This window comes from Chelmon rostratus, chromosome 20 (assembly GCF_017976325.1).
Source record: "Chelmon rostratus isolate fCheRos1 chromosome 20, fCheRos1.pri, whole genome shotgun sequence".
Taxonomy (NCBI): domain Eukaryota; kingdom Metazoa; phylum Chordata; class Actinopteri; order Chaetodontiformes; family Chaetodontidae; genus Chelmon; species Chelmon rostratus.
Window position 1 is genome coordinate 22,848,042 of NC_055677.1, and position 13,446 is coordinate 22,861,487.

Consider the following 13,446-nt stretch of genomic DNA (forward strand, 5'->3'; position numbering starts at 1 on the left):
TGCACTGGCACTTAGTAAAGGTTTTGAGCACGTATTCCACCACTGATCAGGGTTCACCTGAGAGCCTGCAGCTCACCTGTCTGTGTGTCTGTGCATGTTTGTTACATGGCAGGGTAACTCACACTGTGTCTTGGTGAAAAGCACTGAATGTAAACAGAAATTTTCTTTCAAGGGTGTAGTTTTTGTTTTAATTTTGGTCGGACCATTTTTGCCTGACATTCAATATGCATAGTTGTGTATGTGTCCATGAGCTCTGTGCATGATGTGCAGGCATGAATAGCTTGACTCAAAACGCTGACTTCATTTAATATGTATTTTCTTATATAGCTTGCATAAAACAGGACGTGTTTTATATATATTTGTTTTTCCTTCTGGATTTAACAGATATTTTACATTTTATTTTATTAATACAAAGCTGTAACTAAATTACAATTCAAGATGACTTAAATTCAGATATGACAGATTTTCACACTAAATGTGACAAGAAAATAAATATATAACTCCAATAACTCTAATAACCTGTAGGTAATCGTCTTCAGACCTCCTCTGAGAGTCTGTAACTCTGTCCTTCTTTCAGTCTGTTGATTTGACTATAGCTTGTTTCGTGCAGTTCTTAAAATAAAAAACAACAGACCATTCAATACCCAACACTCAAACCTGGTAACTCTGCGTAGACCTTACACATGTAGATTTAAAATGATGAATTCTAATGAGACTGAGAATAGAAGTACAGTATGGACAATTCAGCAGTGCCTCATTTTGTGATATACTGTCCTCACGCAAAACTACACCTTAGAAAGTCATTTGTCTCGTATATCAGGAGAACACTGAGGTGGTGACAGTGCATTGATGTCACTAAAATAAAACTACCCTTGTCTTCTCTCAATAGGCCTCCAAACGTCCACTTATTGAGAGTCCCTGAAAATGAGCTGTGAAGGTAACAGAGGATCATTGGATTGGCATCTCAGTCAATATCAGCACAGTAAATGATAAATTACTGAGGGGGCTTATAGGAGGCACGAAAAGGCAAGGGACTAGACAGAGTAATGATAATGATAACAATAATAAACTTTATTTAAAGACAGAAGAAGAAACATAATAGTAAAACACTGAAGTGGTAACAAGGTGATGAAAACAAATGTGTATATAAATGCACATAAGTAAATACATGCAGACACCGACACACACAGGCACACACACATCTCTGCATACATGCTGTATCAAACATATGCACATTAGTTGCTTTTAAAAGCTAACAGGGATGTTGATTATGTAATCTCAAAGTTACCAGTTAATAAACACATTAAAAACTAATTTCATATGCAATGTATATATCAACATGTTCTGCTATGCTTATTTGCTCTTCTACATGTACAAACAAAAAGTTACTACACTTCTACAAGATTAAATCTTCAGTATGACATTGGAGGCTGTATGGAGGTGTGAGACAGCCATTAAAATAAATCACTAACGCTCAGTTTTGCTGGCCTGGGGAATGATGCTGTGTCTGTACTTGTACAATCTGAGCTGTCAGCCCACTATCAGCAGGTCAATTTATGTACTCTAGACAGCCCGATACAATCTGGAAGGATCCACTCACCTCACAAAGTGTGTATATGAGATCATTGACTAAGTATGTTGCTGAATTCTCAGTGTTATATGTAATATATAAAAAGCATCCTGACTGGAAACTTTGCCAGTTGGCATGGGATGTACACAGGATGGCTCTGTATGGCAATTTAAAGCACTCAGAACATCACTGGTACCCATCTACAGAGCATCAGCGATATCAGTGAGGCAGATCCTTTGCAACAGTTACTGTGTAGTTATTATTATTATAGGAGTTTGTTTTGGTTTTGTTAAATTGTTTTGTTAAATGCCTTTTTATTGTGTTTCTATTTCATTTAAGCACTTTTCTCAGTGACATTCATTTCATAATGTCATTTTTAATGTGACAAAACCTGTGAGATAAGTGAGGAGCTGATTAATTTAGAATTTAGTTAGCAGATTTTTTGCAAAGATGTCCCACATGCAGTGGAAAGACTCAACAGAGCAGACAGAGAATCATTTGTCAGTCCTAACAGGACCTAGCTGCTCTTAAAAAGAACATTGTAAAATACAATAACTCTGAAAATGAGAATGATAAAATCACATTTCTAAGTTATTTGTTTTTAAATTATTTCACAACTCATTCGTTGACTTATATATTTTACTGTATTTATTTATGTCACTGTTTAAAGAAGAGGTTCAGATTCTTTGACGTATTTCTTAATATAATACTAACATCCCAATCGCCATAATCATACCTCCTGTCTATACTAGCCATGTGGACATTTCTTTCATCATCAGTGTTTTTATAGTCTTATTACAATTTTTCCTCTTTTCAAATGTGCGGGGGGGAAAAAAGCCTCCCTTACAAATTTTACTTTTAGTTTAAAGAGATGTGGTTATTTACTTGGCAGGGATGAAGGCATGTTCAGATGGGCCTGTCATCTGATTGGCCAACCAAGGTGCAGGCTTTCATTTATAAAGTAGTTTAACCCTTACATACTGTTCGGGTCAAATTTGACAGCAGTAAAAACACCCTAAACGTAATTCTTTTAGCCTGAAATTGATGACTTTTCCTAAAGTGACTCAAAATACACAAAAATGAAGTATTTTAGATCTACCAGTATGGGTCAAATCACGTAAAATTGTGGTTTTAGCGAATCTTGAAACTGTGAAACTGTACAGGCCATGTATTTATGGGATAGTGGTGACAGAGGTCAAGGCGGACCTCGACACTGTCACGAGAACTGTCTGTGTTCCCACCACATTTGACATTGACACAGACACAAGACAAGCACCTGCAATGTAATAAAATAATCTACAAAGTTACAAATTTGAATCAATTTGGGATGGGAGGGTGGTGGTGGGGGTTCATAACATCATAAAGGTACCTGAGCAGTGATTTCAGTGACTGACATCATGGCAGCAAGACTTTGTGTGCAACAGGCCCTCGATCTGATCTTCCAAGATGAGGAGGTTGATAGTGATTTGGAAGAGGATGTGTGAGAGCAGGAAGACAACATGGAAGAAAACTCGGATTACAGCCCCTCTGATGAAAAATTGTCATTGCAAGACAAGAAGCACAAAAGAAGCCAACACAAGGGGACGGAAAAGAGAAAAGAATGTTCATGCCATTTTCAAATTGAATAAAATATATTTAAATCATTCTGACTTTTATATTTTTATGTCTTTTGTAAAACAGGACATGATCCTGTGTAATAGTACATGGTTTTCTCCAAAAACAAGTGTTGTAAAACTTCCCAAAAATACACTCTCTCTGCTCTGAAACATTTATTAGGATTGATCATACATGTATTAATGTGACATACGCTATTTAGACATTCTAAATAGACCTGTATTTTAAAATTTGGTGTAACTATTACTATGAGAGAATTCTTGGTCCGGGTCAAAATTGACCTGGACCGTACTGCGAGGGCATAAAATATGAACAGTATGTAAGGGTTAAAACTTAATGAAAGTGTTTGCAAGCCAAAACAAGAACAGGCAAATTAAACTGTTTTAAATATCCAGGCTGTTTGTAATTAACAAATACAGACATAACATGTATTGTGGGGCAACCAATAGTTCCAAAAACTGTCTGCATCAATGGTCCTTCATATTCAGTGTTTCCCAAGCACAACTGCTGGTAAGTTGGTGAAATTACTGTATTTTTCTCATTTTAATCTTCCGTTATTAGATTTGTCGACTTAGTTGTGACCCTATCAGCACTCCTGATTACAATGTTGTGTCTAGAAAGAGTGTTCATTGGTTACTTTAGTCATTGCACACATCAATTGTTAGCCAGTGCATCAATGATGGGTGGTAAGATCAGCAGGATAAATGTGAATGATCACCGTAAAAAGCAAATAATAGTGAAAAGAGCTCATTACTGCAGATATTTTTCTAATGAAAAGCTGCCAAGTGAAACCATGGGAGACTGACTTTGATGACCTCACTAGCCAGTTATCTACAAGGGATCCGAAAAGGAACAAGGTATGTAACTGTCAGAAACAGCTTCCTGTGTCCTCCGAAATAAGCAGAGTTGACTCAACACCTCTAAAGAACACATTTTTTTTAATCTTCAGAAAGGGATGATTTATTGAAGGACTTGGCTTTATAGAAACATGCTAAATTTGTAGACTTTAAGAGTAGTGGAGAGAAAATGTATCACACCAGCAATACCCCAGACAAACTGTCTTCCACATTTTGGCAAATAATACAATTAATTTGAACGACAGAGGCATTTACACAATCTGCCTTTCAGCCATTCATCTTCACTCCATTTGTGTGTGTGTGTGTGTCAAGAGACAGTCCTAATGCAGTGGAAGAGGTAGAAAATGGCTCCCAAGACTGCACAGCCTTGTAGTGGGACCAGCTCTAGGGACAGAAGAACTGTAACTGAAAACATTGTATTCACTTTCCTTTGCACTCAAAACTGTCTATTCAGCCAGCTGCTTGTGAACGACCACAAAACTGAACTCATGTTTTTAATTGTTATCAGGTTGGGTGAGCGACAGAGAAAGATAGAGACAGAGGCAGAGAGAAAGAGAGAGAGAGAGAGAGAGAGAGAGAGAGAGAGGCAGCGAGAGAGAGAGAGAGAGAGAGAGGGAGAGAGAGAGAGAGAGAGAGAGAGGGAGAGAGAGATTCTTTGAGACATAAACTGAGTACCGAGACAATGTCACAAGGAATTCCATGCAAGCAATCAAAGTCCTGGATCCATGGACCATCTGTGGAAGTTGGTGAAATCCAGGTAATGCTGGAGCTGCTTATGGTTCTCCGGAACTGCCCATTGTGTTACTGCTTTCATCTTCTCATGGTCTACCTTCACCTGCCTGCTCTCAATTATGAACCCCAACAAAGAGACTGAAGCTGAATGGAATTTATACTTTTCTGTCCATTCTCCCATATTCGCTGCAACACCTGTCAGACATGGTCCCTCTGACTTCTGAAAAAAATTCAAAATGTCGTCAAGATAGACAAACTAAGCTATTTAGGAAGTTGTGTAGCACATCATAAATCTGAAAGGTGACTAGAGGGTAATGGAGCCCCAAGTAACAGGTCTGTGACATAGTCATAAGGGCAGGGGTAGAGACACTGCTAAGTCTTTACTGAACGCTTCACCTAAATCATGCTACTTTTACTATCATTATCAAGTAGGATTTATTCTCCATCTTATTTCACTTTTTTTTAACTTAACTTCTATCCCCATTTTTATGTCTATTTTATGTCTTTTCTATGTGAAGCACTAACTTGGTGCATGTGATTCTTTGTTGTAAATCACCTGTAAATCAATTCCTGTATGAAAGCTGCTATACAAATACAGTTTAATATATTATTTTTATGATTATGACAACAGCAGCAATCTAATACTGACATAGTGAAAGGTTGCAACAATAAAATAAATAACTTTCAGCTTTTCTGTATTTTTCTAGAGGTCCATGTACGGATGGGCGCTGTAACCTGGCAAGCTCAAAATTCAGTATTCACATATGAGTGAGTTCATATTCATAGTTCACAATTTTGAATTTTCAACTAAGTTCACAGGACCAAAAAATGACCTAGTTAGCATTAATTTGTTTGTTTTTAAATAAAGCTAGTCTTTATCAATAGAAGCTCCTTCTACCCATCCACCCCCAGCCAATGTCCATTTCCTAAACCGAGGAACCGATGAATGTCGAACGATGGGTTTGTGACCTTGTTCAAAGGCTGAAGATCTCAACATTTGGTACAAGTCTGTCTACTTGTTGGGAAATGGAGGTAAGCGGTTCTTTGAAAAAAGGTTCTGAGTTTGACTTGGGTGGAGGAACTTTGCGAGCTCTTGCTCATGGCCTTTCCCTTTGTTAATGATTTCATGTGATCACCATTCATTCAAGATATTTCCCAAGACTGGTCAGTTCAATTTGATGTGCCATTTCAAATGAATTGCAGATGTGGCTGACATTCTGAATTGTTTTTTTCAGACACGATGGGCACCATCTGCAATAAATAATTTTCTCCATTAGAATCTGTCCTGACTAGTTTATATAACTCCTTCAAATATTCATATGATCTGACTTTAGCAGTACCAGTAGCTGCATCTGAATTCCATCTTACACTAGTCATTCTGTCATGTCATGTGTCTTGTGTGCACGTCCAGGGTTGCAAACTGATGATGGCCCACAAAGGTGACATTTTTTTTTGCCTGACAAATAAGAAAATGGCCAATGCACTGTCCTTGGGCACTTTCCCATGAGACATGCTTTTGTCATGCAAGCTTTGTTCAAGTGAGGGATCATAAAAGCTTCTCAGTGATAATCAGACATCTATTAGAACTTAAAAAAAGGACCTGAGAGGGAAAAAACAGCTACAGGAGGAAGATGGAGGCTCATTTGGAGCTGAACAACATCAGTGAAGTCTGGAGGGGCCTTAAAGCCATCTCTGGCTATGAGGAACCCAACTCCCAGCTTGTGAGGGGCCTAAAAGTGGGTGAAAAATCTGAACCTTTTCTTCAAGCCAAAACTTCTTAGTCTCACAATAAAGCATTGCTGCTGCTTTAAGCCTTTAGGCTTATAAAAGACTTACATACAGTACAATATGTCACATATGCAGGTGCAGATTTTCTCCCATCTGAATGTGACCTGAACTTTGAATATATTTTTTCAGCTGTGACCTGACAGGACCAAAATGTAGGTGTCAGTTACTTGAAATTAAAAGAAAAGATGTCTAGGGTTAAACTGACTCTAAGTTTTGAGATGTCTACTTTACATTTAAAAAATTGGTCAACAGCATTTAATCACTATATTTCAACATGTATACGTTCAAACATAGTCAGTGAAATGCTGTCAAAACACATGTAGACTTTGTAGATGCAGCCTATATTCAAAAGCTAACTATAGTTATAATAGTAGAAGTCTTTTCAGCTGCACCAATCACCCTCACTCAGAAATATTCACATAATTTTCAAAATGGTATGCTAACTATGATAGTATATCCATCAGTGTGACCAGTCACAATATTATTATACATTGATCAGTGTCCCATGTGTGAAAAATTTCATACAGATTTGTTTTATTTAGACAGTGATTACTACGGTAATGTAAGGTAAATGTTTCAGCGCAGGGGGCCTGGTTGACTGTTGTTCTGAGCTGATGATGAATCCATGATGTTTAGAGACGTCTCTGTCCTTACATTGACAACAGATTGATCAAAGCAGTCATGTTAAAGATAGTCGTTGGGTGATAAACTAATATCTGACTGTTATTTTGTTATGACATAAACCTGCAAATTAATGCCTTTCATTACACACCTAGCACGCTCCAGGAGGTTATGGTCAGAGTTTTGGATTTAAATCAGCTATAAAAAAAGCCACTCTTTCAATAATTCTGATTCTGATTAGTCTCCATGACTGCTATAGATTCGATTCTCAGCTGAGGCAATCTTTTTTTTTTTTTTTTCTGTTTCCTTCGGGTCATATTTACACTTTGAATGTTACACAGCATACCACCCATATAGTAAAAGAATGATGAAACAGAAACTATAGCCCACTTTAGATTAGGTTTTTAATGCTTGGTCCTGATTTGCTGCCAACTTAATTTTACACTGCTGGCATTGCAACTACTGAAACACAGAATAGAGTATCAATTCCTATGTTGGTATTTCTCACAGTGAATAAATAACATTAATTTCACTGATGTGGCAGAAGCTATAACAATTTCCATGTAACCTTCATTAGGGGACAATGTCAGAACTAGATGCAATTCTTGAGTATGATGTTAAAATACACTGTTCAGTTTAACTAAATTCTCCACAATGTGCCGCTGTCCCATTAGGAATACACAGGAGGCACTGTGAGTGCATTTGCAGCACCAGTGTTTTGGGTTTTTTTTTTTGCTTTAATAATTATTTTATGTTCTTCAGAGCTGTTTATTAAAACTATCTGTTCATCTTGTGTGGAAGAAAAGTCAAAGACACACAAAATACCCCTATTAAGGGGAACATGCACAGAGTTTTTGAAGAAAACCTGGGTTAACACAGAATGGTGAAAACCAATGTAGTGATACCCATTATCTGCAACTGGGGTTTTAGATTTTGTTGAGCCAGCTCATGAAATAGGAAGCCTGGCTATGTTGAACTTGCTTTGTAGTATAGTATGTAATACAAACACCAACATAAACACAAAGCTCATGATCACAAATAAACAACACATGGGCATAGGCACGAGTCAAAAATCAGTGACATCAAACAGCTTCACATGCTTGTGAATAAAAGTGCGTTTTGAGGCTGAACCTAAAAGAGTCCATGGAGGGAGTAGATCTGGGTGGGGGGATCTGTTCCACAATCTAGTGGCTGCAACATAGAGAAAAGAAGGGGTTAGAATGAAACCTTGTGGGACACCACAGGAGAGACTAGCTGGAGAAGAGGAAAAATTAACTATATTGACGGAGAAACTTTTATTTTGACGTCGGATGTGAGCCAGTTCCAAGAAGTGCCGTGAACACCAACCCCATACTGGAGATGGTCTATTAAAATATCATTATCCACAGTATTGAAAGCCACACTGAGGTGAAGAAGAATTAGGAACAGAGTCAAAAAGAGCAGGACACTTTCAGCTTTCAACACTTTCAGCCAGCCATATGTAAGACGTAAAACATGACTGAAAGCTTTCCAAGGTGTTGTTTTGGTGTAGGTAGGACATAAATTGACAAAGCATAACCTTTCTAAGAAAGGAAAGTTTAGAAAGAGGTCTGCAATTAGTAGGCAAGGAAGGGTCTAAGTTAATTTTTTTTCAGTAAGGGCAGGACCACTGCATGCATGAAATGGGTTGGAACGGTACCAATGGCTAGGGTACCATAGACTGCTAGGTCACAGGTGTGGGGGTTGGAGGGGGAGGTTCATTCCAATGTCCTCAACTTTGCTAGGAAGGAATTTTAAAGGTTCTTCAAGTTTGCCGGGGGACATATCTACTGGTACTCAGGGTGAGAAAAATGACAGAATAAATTGTGCTAAATAAGACTTTGGAATTATGAAAGTTGTTGGAAATTAGATCAGAAAAGTATTTTGCTCTCACAGTCTTAACAGTTTCCTGATACATTTGGACTTCGGACTTGTGTTGCAGCTAGTGTCATGGGAAACATCTCACTGGTAGAGGGAAGAATAGATTCAATTGAATATCAGCAAATGCTGAAAGCAAATATCATACCGCCTGTAAAATGAAAAGAAGATGCCTTCTCCAAAAGGATAATGATCCTAAACACTCCAAGAGGCACAAACTGAAGGTCGTGCCATGGTCATCACAGTCCCCCGACATAAACATCACAGAAAACCTTTGGATAGACCTCGAAGAGCAATGCATGAAAGGTGGCCCAGTAATCTCGAAAAGTAGATGCCTTTTCAAAGGATGGTTGAAAATCCCCCAAACAAGAACTGAAAGACTCCCAGCTATTGTGTCTAGTCAGCAGTTATTGTGTGTAATTAGTATTAATTAGTAATAGAGCTTTGTAAATCCACTTCTTCCTCTGGGAAAAATAAAGTTATTTGCTCCAATAGCTTAATATCCTTTACGGTAAAATATGCTACATCATCATAGTTGTTTCTACCTGATGTCTGACTTTGGAAAAGCCAAAGTATCACATTTCAAAACTTTTCTAGTATCAAGTGACATTAATAATTACGGTGCAGTGATCATCCTCATATTTTTTCAAAATATTGAAATTTAAAAATATAATGTGAAAGCTGAATATTAGACCAAATGTTTAAAGGCAATACATGCTGTGTATAAATGCTTTGGTCATTAAGTACAGCAGCAGGTGTATATTAGCTGCTCATTCTGTGGTGGGGGGGGTGCTTGCTGCTCTTCCCTGTGTCACTGCCCTCATTAAAGTGGCACAGTGCAGCCCCCTTAGACAATCAAGCCTGCCCGAACACACACGCCACCTATAAATCACCTCGTGAAAATCAATGGGCTATAGTTAGCCTGGGACTCATTGTGTCCTTGGAAAGGTGTGAGATGAATTGAGATGAAGTGAAAACAAAACAGGAAAACATCCGCGAAAAGAGGAGAAAAACACCAAAGAGTGTAGCAGTGATTATATTGAGACTGAGTTTTAGGTTGAAAGTAATGGTCAAAGCTGACAAATATTCATTTCGCATAATGAAACAATCTGTTAATTTTTCAGCCCAAGTTATGCCTTTCAAAAAGAAGGCAGGATGAGTTTGGTTGCCATTACTGATTCCCTCTAAGATGGATGGAGGTCTTAAACTAAGACCATCATATTTCTTTCAATGAACTTTGGAAACCCTGTCGTCTGCACCTGCACAATTTTCTACTGATTAAACCAGACACAGCAGCCTCATGCCCCATCTCCAAAAATTAAGCAACACAAAATACAGCTTATCCATCTGCGTCCATACCTGCGGGCATGGCTGCTTTGAGTGACAGCTAGCTGCTAGGTTTCGTTGCCAATTTTTGGATAATCCAGCAATCTGGTGGAGTCAGGTACTGTCAAGATGACTCGAGCCAGTGTCACTGAGCTTCACAATGGCTCTTCAGAAACCTATGGGTGGGTGTCACTGAAATTACCTCTATGATCATAATCCAAAATAAGCAATAAAAATAGTATGAACAATGAAGCATTATCTCCGCGGGCAGCTCTTCAAGTAACACAAATGAATCAAGGGCCTCAGTGTGACAATGAGACTTCTGAATTCACTTTGGCCTTAAGAGCTTCAGAAGGTGGAAGACTGCAGGTTTCTTTCTATATATATTTAACCTAGAGCTTACAGTACCTAAAAGCTATTTTGTCCGTAGCTTTTCTGACATCTCTTCTGTGTTCCTGACAGGACAGCTGGTTCTGAGGACACTGAGAGCCATCACGTGGTGTTAATTTGGATAAATAGTATTTTAACACACAAGAATAAGTCCAGACCACAGTCACTCTTGGTATGTTTCAGTAAGACTAACAGCTGGCTATTTGATGTAGACTTGTTTTTTTCAAAATGTGATTCTAAGTTTTTATGAACCATTTTGTACTGGTCTTATGGGCGATTACAACCCTGTATTTCCCATCATCACAGTGCTGTCCTCTGGAGTCTTTGAGTTAATGGAACAGCACTCATGTGACAAACAAAGTGAAACACTCAACAGTTGAAAATAATCATGGAGATTTGAAGAATTGGAGATCTCAAATTAACAATACAACATATATGCACCCAGTTCTTTCTGTCAATTTATAAAATTCTCTGCAAAGGGAGTACCTGAATGATGTGCTTCACAGAGATGTGGCTGAATGAACTCACTGAAACATGAACTCAAGAGGAAGGGTGGAGGCATAGTGATGTTTGCACAAGAGACATTGAGCTGCTAGCCGTTAGCATCCCGCCATATTCCCTCCCAAGGGAGTTCTCGCACATCATCGCGATAACGGTGTACATCCACCCCTCAACTGATTCTGCAGCAGCATGCGAGCTCCTGCACACTGTAGTCTCACAGCTTCAGACATCGCACCTCCAGGCCCTCCTTCTCATCTCTGGAGACTTCAATCACGCTTCCCTGTCTTCCACTCTCCCCACCCTGACCCAGTATGTTAAATGCCACACCAGAGACAATTGAAATTGGATCTACTTTATGCAAACACACAGCTCTTCACCCTCCCCCCACTGGGCCGCTGTGATCACAACCTGGTTCATCTGCTCCCTGCCAAAGTACCTTGGTGAATAAACAACCACCAACCATAAGGCAGTTGGTTTAGTTTACACCATAATGGTGTAAACTAAACCACCTGCACATAAAGGCCAAGAAGATAATGGAGATGGTGATAGACTTCTGCAGGAAGGTGCCACAAACCACACTAGTAAACATCAAGGGTTTAAACATTGAGATTGTGGGGAGCACAAATACCTTGGTGTTCATCTCAACAACAAACTGGACTGGACAAACAAAACAGATATTCTTTACAAGAGGGGCCAAAGTTGTCTCCATCTGAAGTCTGAGGTCCTTTGCAGTATGTAGGACACTGTTAAAAAACTTTTTATGATACTGTGGTGGCATGTGCAGTTTTCTATGCAGTGATCTGCTAGGGGTGTGGAAGCACTGAGAAGGACAGAAAAAGACTAAACAAGTTGGTCAAGAGAGCTGGCTCTGTCCTGGACAACCCTCTGGACACCATCAAGGAGCTGGGTGAGAGGAGGATGTTAGCCAAGCTGACATCAATCATGGACAACCCCTCTAAGCCACTGAATGAGATAGTGAGGGCCTTAAGCAGCTCCTTCAGCAACAGACAACTGCCATACATATCCATTACACCTGTGCAAATAGCCTGTGCAATAGAAAACAGTAGAAAACTATATAGTTTTCTACTGTGTAATAGTACAAACACTGTATTTATTATCAATGTCTGGCTCATGTACAATTCAATGTGGCAATAGTATTTTTATGGCAATGGTATTCTTATACTCTTGTACATAATGTACATTATGTCTTGTACATAAACCTGAAGACTACATACACATCATTACTGACAGACTCAGAGTTCAATAAATATATGATCCAACAGTGGACATCCTTCATTGAACTGAATGACTCCCCAACAACCTCATCAGCTGCAAATTTCTCTTTGGAGATGAATAAAGTATCTATCTATCTATCTATCTATCTATCTATCTATCTATCTATCTATCTATCTATCTATCTATCTATCTATCTATCTATCTATCAAGAGAAGAAAATCATCTCATATTCCATCTACAAAAGAAAGAACAAGACTTGGAAAAAATGCTTAAGCAAAGAAATGGTAAGCTTGCTTAGCTAGTAGCTGAAAATTCATTAGAAGAACTCACAGAGGACAAATATGACCTTGATACCATCATAAATTAAAAAAAAACTCAATTCCTTATACAGAGCAAAATGACATCTGGGCCATCTGGTCAGTCTCTGGCAAAGCAACTTAGCTGCAGTGAAGATGTCAAATCTACCTAGAATCGATTATTATTTGTCAATAACTCCCATCTTTCCAACATCAATTTGGTTCTCAACTCTAAACTCAAAAAAGTTTTACTAGAAAAATAAACAACCAAGAATTAAACTCTCAATACTTAAGGAAAGCAAGCCGCTCATGGCTTCATACCATAATGTCTTAATTCCTGCAAACTCAAAGTAAACGAGTCACATATACAGCAATTATTTGAAAATGAGACATTCTCAACCTTCCAGACACAGAAATATGGCATCACCCAAGAGGTCTTATCTCCAACTTAAGAATGCAGTTAAAAATAAAATACAACTTTCCAATAATTTGCAACCACCTCCTTTAACAGAAAACACAATATCCATTTCAACATCTTAGAAAACTTTGTCAAACTATCTAAACTTATACATCAGCAAAGAAAAAAACACTATCCATCCCACTTACAGACTGGGAAAAA